Source organism: Mastigoproctus giganteus, chromosome 12, assembly GCF_048544385.1.
Source record: "Mastigoproctus giganteus isolate SK-2022 chromosome 12, ASM4854438v1, whole genome shotgun sequence".
Classification (NCBI taxonomy): domain Eukaryota; kingdom Metazoa; phylum Arthropoda; class Arachnida; order Uropygi; family Thelyphonidae; genus Mastigoproctus; species Mastigoproctus giganteus.
Genome location: NC_143586.1, coordinates 12,418,420 through 12,430,089, shown reverse-complemented (window position 1 = coordinate 12,430,089; position 11,670 = coordinate 12,418,420).

The following is an 11,670-nucleotide window of genomic DNA, read 5'->3' as shown; positions in this document are numbered from 1 at the left end:
GATCCTCCCACAGCTCACAAAAGATGTTCATCGGAATTTTAACAATATTAATTGATCGATAAGTTTGAAATTTTTGGAGAGAGCTTTGTTTTTAAATAAACATATAAATGGCACTTCCTATTAAATTTGGAAAACAATATTCCTTTTTGGAGAAAGCAGTAACCGGAACAAGACCAAAGATATGAACTTGGGCATAATTTAAAAAGGTGCTATATGGGGGAAGAGGGAACAATTAACTTTACGAATTCGCTTAACCTCGTTGAAGAGTTCAAGAAAGAAGAGAGAGTATAATATCAGAAACTGTTGTAATGATAAAAGTGACGTATTAGAGGTAGTCTCCGATTTAAAATTAAAACACCGTTATATTGAAATGAGGACACATCCTCTATAATTAATCTGTTGATATTAGCAGTAATATTCCTCCTCCTACTCGGCGTAATAATTCTGACCCCTTCCCCTCATGTAAGTGGAACGAATTACAATAAGATATGCAGATACACACAACCTGTGAGTGATTAAGTTCTGCGCACCATCAGGTGTTAAATCTGATTATTTTGTGATGTCTTTAAGACTTTACTTACCCTCCCGGTATAAAAGCAGTTGCAGAAATCATTTTTGCAGTGGTTGGTATAAATTTCGTGCGTAGTGATAGCATGAAGTGAATTAATATTTCGGGGTATAATACTCCGAAAATAATAGTTTTGTGGTCTTCAAGGGGGAATCATCAGGAGAGGCGGCAATATCTGTGTACATCCCACTTATTCTGGTCGTACTGGATATATTAAGGAAATGGTGGAAAATCGGCTTTGGCTGGTATCTTCTTCAAGCCTTCCTTCGACCTCATTGTGTACTTTGCGCCAGACTTCTAAATGAACAATTAGACACCTTGCGAAATATGTTTTTCACTTCAGCCAGAGGTACCTTCTTTCGCAGAGAGAGACATATATTCATGTAGTTGTCACAGTTGTTCTGGACGCTGTTTTAAGTTTCTCCCTCGGCTATTTCGACTAATACTCCCTCAGTATTCATATGTCCTTCAGAAACTCGTACAGTAGTGATGAATACTGTTAGAGAACAGTCTCATTTTTAAGGAATCTATATTATGTAAATTTCAAACTTCGATATATTACGATTGACCATTGCGACCCTTGATTTCAAGGATATCAATGGTCAAGTATTCAATTGTATATCTAAAAGTACTTATCAAAAGTACTTTTAGGCATGTTATTTTCTGAATATAACATTTCGCAAATTATTTAATTTATGGGTATTATACGCAAATTGCTTTCACTCCACCCCTTCTCTGTATTCTCTGGTTCAGCCTTCTTAAGTGATCATTCCAACGGCATTGGTTATTCTATTTTACTGTCACTTTCAAACCATCGCCGATATTATTACAAGGAACCGTTTTTCAATGCCAGAAAAACTTGCCATAACTTTGCTGTGATTTGTCGCTAGATTTGACATTCGTTCAGATATAATTGTCTCAAATTATCATGCCTGTCACTAGTTATCAATCTTTCATTAACTATCGTAAAGCGTCCTAAATTTCTTGTATAACGTCTGTTTCTTTGTTACTTAGATAACATGCAACTATTTTAAATTTTCCTTATTTTGATAAGGAAAGAAGTTCAATAGGTCTTTACTTCCATATGACGCTCGCTTTATATTCTAGTGATGCGATCTTAATTTGATTGTCATGATCCATTCACTGTTAAGAACCTGAGAGGAAATATTAGCAAGTCAGCGACTGCTGCATATGTTTTGTTTGTCATATGTGAATCCTATCTGATAATTTCCGGAAATTACCCATTGTTCAACTTCCCTACAGATTGAGTAAGTCTGACTCAAAACCTTTGAGTCAATCCAAGAGGAGAATATTTTTCAACTTCGAGAGGCTTTCTCGAGAATCCTATTAAGTCCTTCGAGGATTGATGTGCCATCTAGTTCTGCAATTTACAATTCTGCGTTACTGTCATGAAATGGAAGTCATTACATGACGAATTTCGTCGAACAAGGTATTTCCAACTGAAGAAATTAATCGTGGATTATAGATCAAGACTTAGCCTGCACTGGTGGTGCTATGCCTGATGGGTGTGAACTTTAATTTTTGGAAAAAGCTTATAGATTTCTGCTTGAAATTTACCAACATTTCCTTTTTTGTAATGTACTGTAATAGTTCAGGTTGAATAAACAACATTAAATACTTGGTTTTTGCAGTTTAAATTTTTGAAAATTACATTCTGCTGAAAATGAAACAACATACATTACATCAATTATAAAGATGAAACTGGTATCTACCAATTTCAAGATGAAACAATTCATGCACATCTGTCTAGGATTTGCAAAGAGTCTTTACTTTTTTTTATCAAAAATTTAAATTCAAACTTCAGTGGCTACGAAGCGAGCGAATTTGAATGTCGAACTCCTCTCCCGAGCGAATATCGCCTTGTGTGTTTTCTGTCTTGATTATTCAAAGCAATCTGGAAGAAAGTCTTGTAAAAGATGTGGACGGAAACCTGGAACGGGTCTTTACAACAGACAGTATTCTCTGTGCTCACAGCAGTAAGGAGTCTTGAGACTATTGAACACAGTACATTACTGCAGACTTTATGATCATATGACAAGCAATTCTGTCTGCACAGAGCTGGATGGGTATTCGATTTTATCTGCATGAAAAACTCAACATCCAAAATTAACCTTTTAAAAAAAAATTCTAAACTTATCAACTCGTGTTAACATTAATGTTCTGCTTTATGGTATCGTTAATAATGCTGGATATTCCTACTACTGTGTGTCTTATGCAAAATAAGACGGTAAAAAAATATTACTTTACTCCTTTTAAATGACAATCTTTCCAACGATTAACTTGTTTCACTTTCCCCTTCTGTTGTAGTTCCTCAAAAAAAATATGCCTGATTTTTCCAGAGTTCCCTAAATTAAAACCGTCCACTGATCCATGCCGTGAAAGTAAAGACCATGCTCTTGCAATCCCTCCAGAAGCAGACATCACCTAGGTTGAAGTGCTGTAGCTCCCTTCCTGCCTCAACTTTCATAATACTTCCAATAAACCCTTAGATCAACATGACACATTTAAACACTGTGGATTAAGTCTACTGAAAAGCATAATTTAAAGATGCTCCTGCCAAAATCTCAATTCTTTGTTTCCAGATCAGAAGACACTCAATTTTCAGGAACCGTAAATGTATGGTTCTTTAAGGAGGTTCATTAGCATGTTGCTATTGAATTCTATGCCTTTTGGAGATATTAAGAAAATGGCAGAAAATCTACTTTGGCTGCTGTCGTCTTGTTTCTCTGCTTGCATCTTCTGTTTGAGTCTTGATATGATGTTGTACACAAAGTAACAGAAATCTGGTTGAAGAAACTAAACATTTCCCAGTTCTTTTTGCATTCAATTTGATAAAGACCACCCATCTGTAATTAAAATGAAGATAACTGGCCCCTCCAGGAAAACAATTTTAAAAATAAGTCAATAAACAAACAGGCTTTCATACCCACCTTCATTTAAAACAGTGCAGTACTATAAAAGAAATATTCAGCATTCACAGATTCTGTCTAGAACTACAGTCTCTCTTCACACACCCGCTACAAGTTTATTAAATTGTCATAATCCAAATAAAGAACAACCCACTAATAAATCTCTTGTGGTGTTCAAAGGGGTAGTTTTTTACTGAATCATGTTTGGGTTCTATTATTATGGGTGGCGAGTTAATCTTCGCAATCGATATGAATTAGTGTATTTTACCCTGCAGTGATCTCCTGTTCGAGGTAAGACGCGATTTTCTTTAGGGGACATTCGTCGTGTTTTCTTTAACACACACATCCTTACTTTTTATTAAAAAAATTGTCAAGATGTTTGACATTGAAGTAAACTTTATCTTCGTGATGTTTAAGGAATTCTGCCATTTTTCTTAACTCTTTTAATAAATATGCGTTAGTGTAATTAAGAAGAAAATCTGCTCCCATTTAAATCATAAAAATTCACTGTCTTAACTAGCTCTATTTTCATTATAGGATATAAATAAACTGTGGTACAAAGTCCACGTAAGAATGCATCGGCAACTGAGTCATACATTTCAAAGCATTGGCATCTTCGCTGGACCACTGTATGCAACACGACCCGCTTTGCCACCCGTAGAGTGTTCTCGGTTAGCTTTAAGGATACTACGCAGAATTGCCTTGTAAAGAAATCAAACGTACAGTTCAGAAAAGAAACATCATCACTGGAAATTAAAGGCGATGCGCAGAGTAGAGGAATTCGGTCCTCCGCTCTGTGACCTAAGTTGGTGTGAGAGCAGTCGAAAGACAGACCGGAGGAGAACAAATTTTTCGGTAAGTTCACTGAAATTATTTATATCTTAAAGGATATACCAGAGGGATGAAGTGCAAATTGGAAAGAAAGACATGTAAAGCCTAAATCGGGATGAATGTTTATGAGGACCCTCACAATTGCTTTTTCTAAATCCTCAGCAACTAAGTCCAGTATTGTTTGGGGCTATCAATATTGTACTTTTACGTGATTCAAAGTGATTGATTCTGGAAGACGAGTTGACCCACCTCTCCCGTTAATCTTTTATAGATAAATTTCTTAAAGAAAACACATATCTTTATTCTAATTAAGCAAGCTTTAATGATTTGAAAGAAACTGTTAGGCATGATGTAATATCAAAATCCTTACTACTCAAGTCTAAAATTAACAGTAATATAACCCCTTTAGTTCTGGGGGCTTTGTATTTGCTGGCATTCTTAGTGATGCCAGAGAACAGGACACCCAAAACTGTAGCTTCAATTCCACCATAAAGAAGTATTTTATTAAGGAAAGTTAAGATCAAAATAAATTAGGAAAACTTATTTTGAATATTTAACAAAATATTCAGGAAAAACATTTTGTTATTTTGTCGAGCAGTGTAGTATGCGAAATAACAACCACCCCATGCACCTGGTACCAGTGCCGATGGAAGAACAAACCCATGAGCAGAAGGAGTAATGATAAAAAATAAATTGATTGTAGGTAACTATTAGTCAACCCCCCAATAATTAGTTTACATTAATGGTTTACGAGCACTGGCGTTAACTTTGAATTTTTCTTTCGAAGTCTGTTCAACACACTTGAAATATCTTTCTATAAGGAAAGATTAAAGATTGAAACAACACCCTGTTTCTTAATTAAATTGCAAAGATTGAAAGCGTATTGCAGATTCTCACTTCATTTATTCCAGATTAATATTTATGTTCCAGTTCAATACCTGAAAATCTCGTAATAAGCTTGCTGAAGATGTTTTCGTATGATTTTTCTTCAGGAGACCGTCATGATAATCGTATTTGTATCGATGGTGTTCTCAGGAATGTCACTTTCTATTCCAGTTTCAGTACAAAACGTGGTAAGTCCCAATTTACATAAGATATAACGATACCTTCTACTTGAGTTAGCAGTTTTGATTTGGTCCCATTCTATGTTGTCAAAAAAAGCGTTAGAACGCTTACAAGAAACCACAATAACAGCTTATCACCTCATAATAGAGGAATTCTTAAAAGGATTCTTAAAGTCCAACCTGATTGAAGGTAGGACTTTAAGAATCCAACTTATTTGGATTTATTAAATTTAAGAAATTTAAGTTGGACTTTATTAAATTTAAGAAATTTAATAAAGTCCAACCTGACCAATCTAGGACGGATTACTTCCATCTAGCCAGTCTAAGATTCCTAGGATTCCCACTTCGCACAACAGCCTATTGTGAGGACTGAGAATCCTCGATATGCGTGATATTTCACTTATATCTAGAATATCCATATCCAGGATATCCATTTCACGCATATTCATAAAATATTACGTCTATAACCATATGAATGGGCGCACTGTGACTAGAGTAGAGGATGCCCCAAGGAAACCCCAATAAAACTAACCATCGTAGGTGTTTCGATTCTTTTGATGACATAGCACAAATTACTGTTAGTTATATATGAAGTAGTGGATGGTTTAGATGTTATTACTTGGTCATAACAGCATATTCAAGCTGTTCATTTACTTTTCAGAATAGGAGTTCCAGACAAGCTGGCCAATACAACAAAAAGTAAGTATCATACAACAGTGATTTCAAGCTGAACAGATTTTATGGTTAAAACCTATTGGATTTCTATATAATGGATTCTTAATATTAGAAAATGCCTCAATAAGTAACACCTATTGGATTTCCGCCTTTCAGATTCAGCAAATATATTCTTTCTCTTTAAACAGACCAGACCGCAGCCAGATGGTAGTTGTGGAGGACTACGAGAGGTACAGCAAAGCCGTACTTCCCAAGGCCATCAGAGACTTCCTAAATGATGGTGCGGATGGAAATTTTACTCTACGAGAAAACGTGAAAGCTTTTTCGAGGTAACCTCTTTTCTTAACCCTCAATCACTTACATTAAGGGTTGCATCCAAGTAGAAATTGTAACTTTCCCTCTTGCAAAAGCGCGTTGGGCTCGTGGTCAGCACAACGGCTGGAACTGCAGTTCTTTCGGTGTTGAAAAAATGCCTTTGTTCAATTCCAATCTTCATCGGAAGATGTTTTGGTCTTCCAGAAGAGAATTCCAGGAAATGTAAAATAAATAGCTCAACTGTATTGATTAACCATTATGTTAATCAATATGGTTTCTCCCATGGTCGTGACACTGAAGATGCATACACTTGTTGAATTTATGAAACTAATACATCTCATTCATATTTACACTCTTGTTGTTTTTGTGAACTTTGGGGCACCTTTAACGCCTTTTGTGGTTTCTTTAGTCTTCTTCAGTGTCCTAAGCAGCTTTATCTAACCATTAGGGATTATTTTTCCAAGAGATTTTTCACGTAGCCTCCAAATATCATTCCATAACCACATCTGTTTTTCGTAGTTGTCCTCAGAACTCTGTTATAAGTCTGTTCTTTTGGAACCTGATCCTCAATCAATGACTTGTTAAGCCGTATGAATGTTATTCCTCGTTTGCCTTTGCTGATGATAAAGCTTCATTGTTTTACAGTAATTCAAGGGCTCAGTTGGAATTTAATGCCAACAATGTTTTAAAGGACCTTTTTGATTATGCTTCTCTTAATTTATTTATTTATTTATTTATTTATTTTATTTTAATAAATTAAACATCTCGCCATCCTAAACTTGTTTTTTTTGGTAGTTGTTGGCGCATAGGCTTCTGTGGCCATAATGCACCTCCCAAGGTTTTTGTAGTACTTTGATCTAAGCCCGAGCCGAGAATCGAACCCGCGACCTTTGGGTTGCCAGGCAGGCACTTTACCCACCCGGCTAGCTAAACTTGTATGATTCCTTTATCAGTCTGTTCCTCTTTGTGACAAAAACTAAATATTTGGGTCTTAAAATTGAGAATCAGCTAACATTTCTACCCTCATATTACTCATCTTGCGGATAAAATTAAAACGATAATAACTAGGTTCATTCGTATTTCTGGTTAGGAATGGGGACTTAGTGCAAAAACCCTTCATCTTGTACAGAGCTATTGTTCTTCCTATTTTTACTTTTAGTGATGGAGCTTGGTTTCATGGTGCTAGGCTACTTACTGATCGATCAAAGCTTAATTCTCTTCATTGTACTTTCCTTCTTGTGCTGCTTGTCGCACGGATTCTGCTCCTGCACTCCAAATTTTTTCTACTTCCTTCCCCTCGATCTTCTCTTAGAATGGAGAAGTCGTTCTTATTAATTTGATGGCATTTTAATTGAACCTGAAGCATCTTCTAAAGAAGAAAATCTTGCCGCTGATTACAAATTTTAATTGCTCCTTGGCAAGAACGTCGGCGATCACTCAAAGTTAAATCTACTTATAAGTTGTTTTCATCTGTTTTCAGCAAGGTTACTTTGAAAGTCTTCACACGGCAGAATTTAACTAAAGTTCTGGAACCACCCTGCATAAGATTCTAAACATATCTAACTTAGCCAGTTTGTGAAAAACGCTCATAAAAATTCCTCACTAATTAACTGTAATCGAACCCTTGCCTTTTCGGTGTAGAAAACCGAACATTGACTAATCTGATTGCTCTTTTCTGAAACCATTCGAAGAGATGACGTCCATCTTAAAATGTTTCTTCCAGACTTGTACAAATGCTACCTAATGTTATCTTATACAGCTGGATAGTCAACTCTTAGTCTCTGCTGTCAAAATTCCTGTAGTTACATATATTCCTGTAAGTCATTGACAGAATCCTGATATCATATCTCTCAGCAGCCCGTTTGCACTACTCACAGAACTTCACATTTGACTGCACAATTACTGCACATACATACCCTCATTATTGTTAATAACCACTATGCCAACTTTCGTATCATCTGCAAACAAACTTTAAGTTTATTATGCCTTCATCGGAATCATTAAAAGCTATAAAAAACAGCTATGAACCCAGTAGTGAACACTAGGAAACTCCACGAATAATATTAGTCCAAGAAGAGCAATGGCCATTGATAACCACCTATATTCTCCCAGTACACCATCCCTTTATCCATAGCAGTAACTTTTGCCCTTAGTGCCATCCGCACACTGGGTGAAAAAGACCTGAGTTCGAGTCAAGGGAGAATTTTTATGAGTCTTTTCACAACGTGGCAGAGTTAGTTGGTCTCATGCGAGGTAGCATGATTTTTTTCCCGAAATGCACGATTTTCGGGAAAAAAAAAATCATGAAAGACAGAAAAACAGAAAATGACCACCGAATTCATGCAATTTACAGATAATATACGCGGAGCAATTTGACCTTAGTCTCTGATGTTCCTGAACCCCTACTACAAAAACCCCTACTGCCACACTACTCCAATTTACATGGCAATCTTTCGTATGGAGTAGTATCAAAAAGCTTTTCTGAACTCTTAAGTAATACGTTTGAATGAGTGAAAACTTGTAATCGGCTCTGTTGAGAGGAAACCTTGATATTTATGTCCTTATTAGAGCCTTTCAATGGAAAACACGTGATTTTGGATAAACACAGAAGAGCCATACAATCTACAATATTAACTTGCAAAAAACATTTTAACTAATAAAAATATCCTGTTTCCTTTGTTTTAAAATATTTCCAATAGCATTGGTGTTTTGCGTATATTAAAATAAATTTTGATTCCTCTCAGGTACAGAATTCGATCTAGAAATCTTCACAACGTGGCTAAGCTAAACATGTCGGTGACTCTCCTGGACCAGACAATACCATTTCCTGTTGGTGTGGCTCCCTCTGCTTTTCACGCCCTCTTTCATCCTAATGGAGAAATTGAAACAGCGAAAGGTGAGTAGTACTGTAATGTTCGGTATCTAAGTGCATTTGTAGTTGGCCATCCATTTAGAAACACGATTCAAAGTAGGTCGGTTATCCTATTCTTTGAAAGAAGAGAAAAATCCGCATGTGTATTGATATATTCAAATCATGGAAGACTACTTAACATTTTGACACACTCCATGTAAGACCCACCTGCATCAGAAACCCAAATTGGCGATTTAATACATTCGTAAATGTTTAATCCTTTTTCCCCTTTATGCATCCCATATTTGGTAATAAGAATCCTAAATTTGGTACACAGCATTCCAAATTTGGTACGTTATTCATCCCAAATTTGGTACTCGGCTCCAAGCATTCAATTTCAACTGTTTCTTCTGGCTAGAATTTTATGATAATAATAATTATTATTTGAATGGTTCCTGGCATAAACCATATCCCCTGGGTTAACTGTTCCAAGGGTCGATTTTCAAGAATTGCGGGTTTAAAAACCCGTAAGGAAGAAATATTTACTGGGGACAACGCCCCTGAGATCGGCTACATTCATCTTCGAATAAAGCGGACTTCAGATTTTCCTCCACTCGTTGACGTGACTGACACCAAGAACTGACTAAGCGAGTGAAAGTTGTAAATCTATCGCACACTCATTGAAAAACTTTGGACTAGACTACCGGCTCTTGATGGCTAAACAGATTTGCTGGAAAAATTTATACCATCCCAAGGGCTATTGGAAGTCAACACACAAACCTGAGATAAGAAATGACACTCTCAGAAGGCTTAAAGGAGTTTGAGGAGAAAAAAAAAACTGACAAAATTACACATCGTGTAATTTTGTCAATGAAGAGCAGTCTCTTCATTGTCAACGAACTGAATCTGTTGAGAGATTTAAATATTGATCATAAGTAAGCATCATCGCACTTTAAACAAAGTTTTTTTCTATGAAAATCCTAAACACGAGAGGTATTAAAACCCATAGTACTTAGTACAGTGCTTGGGTTGGTGGTTGCGAAGACGAAAGAAGATATTTGTTGACATTGGACTTGAACTTCTGTAGACTGTAATTTTCAGGAAATACGTATGAAGGAAGGTTGTTCCAGGAAACGGCAGTTGAATGAATAAATGAGGAAGATGAAAAGTTGGTTCTGTGGGTTTGAAGTTGGACGGTGAATGGATGTTGGCTGGTGGCGGCACGTGTTCGGACTGTTTTGAAAGAGAGAGCGGGAATTATAGAAGCAAATTCAGAAGAACAGTGCCCATTTAAGTATCTGTAGAAGAGGTATGCAGCAGAAACAGTACGTCTATGAGACAGCAAGTGGAGAGACTCTGTTAGAGATGAATCATTAATTAACCTAACTGCCCTCTTCTGAACGGAATCAAGAAGCCTGCCTGAGGTTTTGGGGACACAACTCCAGATGTGAGAACAAAATTCCATATTAGGGCGAATTTGCGATTTGTACAGAGTGAACAGCTGTTTGGAAGAAAAGTAACGCCGAGAGTAAAAAAGAAAACCAAGTTTATTAGATGCAGAAGAAGCAATATTTGTAATGTGCTTGTGCCAAGGGAGATTAGAAGTCAGGGTAATCCCCAAAAGAGATATATCATTTTGCCTAGAAATCGGAGTGTCACTAAAGATAAGCATAGGAGCAGAAGAATCCTTTTTGCGAGATATAAGACAAGGCTGAGTTTTATAAGGATTGAAATGAAGTAAGTTGTCTTTGCCCCACTGGAGAATTACCTGAAGATTGGCATTTAAGGAATTGGTAGGGTTATTCGAGGAGTTGAACCTGATTGAGCAAGGCAAGTGTTTTTCCAAAATGGAAAGTGGAATGCAATGTGCTATCATCGGCAAAATTATGTATAGGATTTCTCGTCAATGGAAGAAGGTCATTAATATACAAGAGGAAAAGAGTGGGGGAAAGACCTGAACCTTCAGGGACACCGGCATTAGTGGAGAAGTTAGAAGACAGAGAGCCATCTACCGTCATCTTCAGTGAGCGATCAGAGAGAAAAATGGATAACCAATTATAAAAAACAGTTCGCAAACCATAAGATGGAAGCGTGTTTAGAAGACTTTTATGCAAAACACGATCGAAAGCCTTTAAGATATACTGGGACTCTTACAGAAAATTCCAAATCTACTTCTAAAAATAAACTTTTCTGTCACGTCGGAAATATATTAATCTGTTCCGTAAAATGTGTCCGCACGCGAGTAGCGCAGTGGTTATACAGTCCACCCTACAAGGAAGAAAAAGACCCTGGTTCAAATCTCGTCGACGATGCGTTTTATTGGGTTTTTTCACTTCTTGGGCTGGATTATTCGGTCTCAGGCATGAACAGCAAGCTTTTTCCTGCGCTGGAACTGGAGTTTTTTTATCTTGCAATATAGACACATCGACCAGAGAA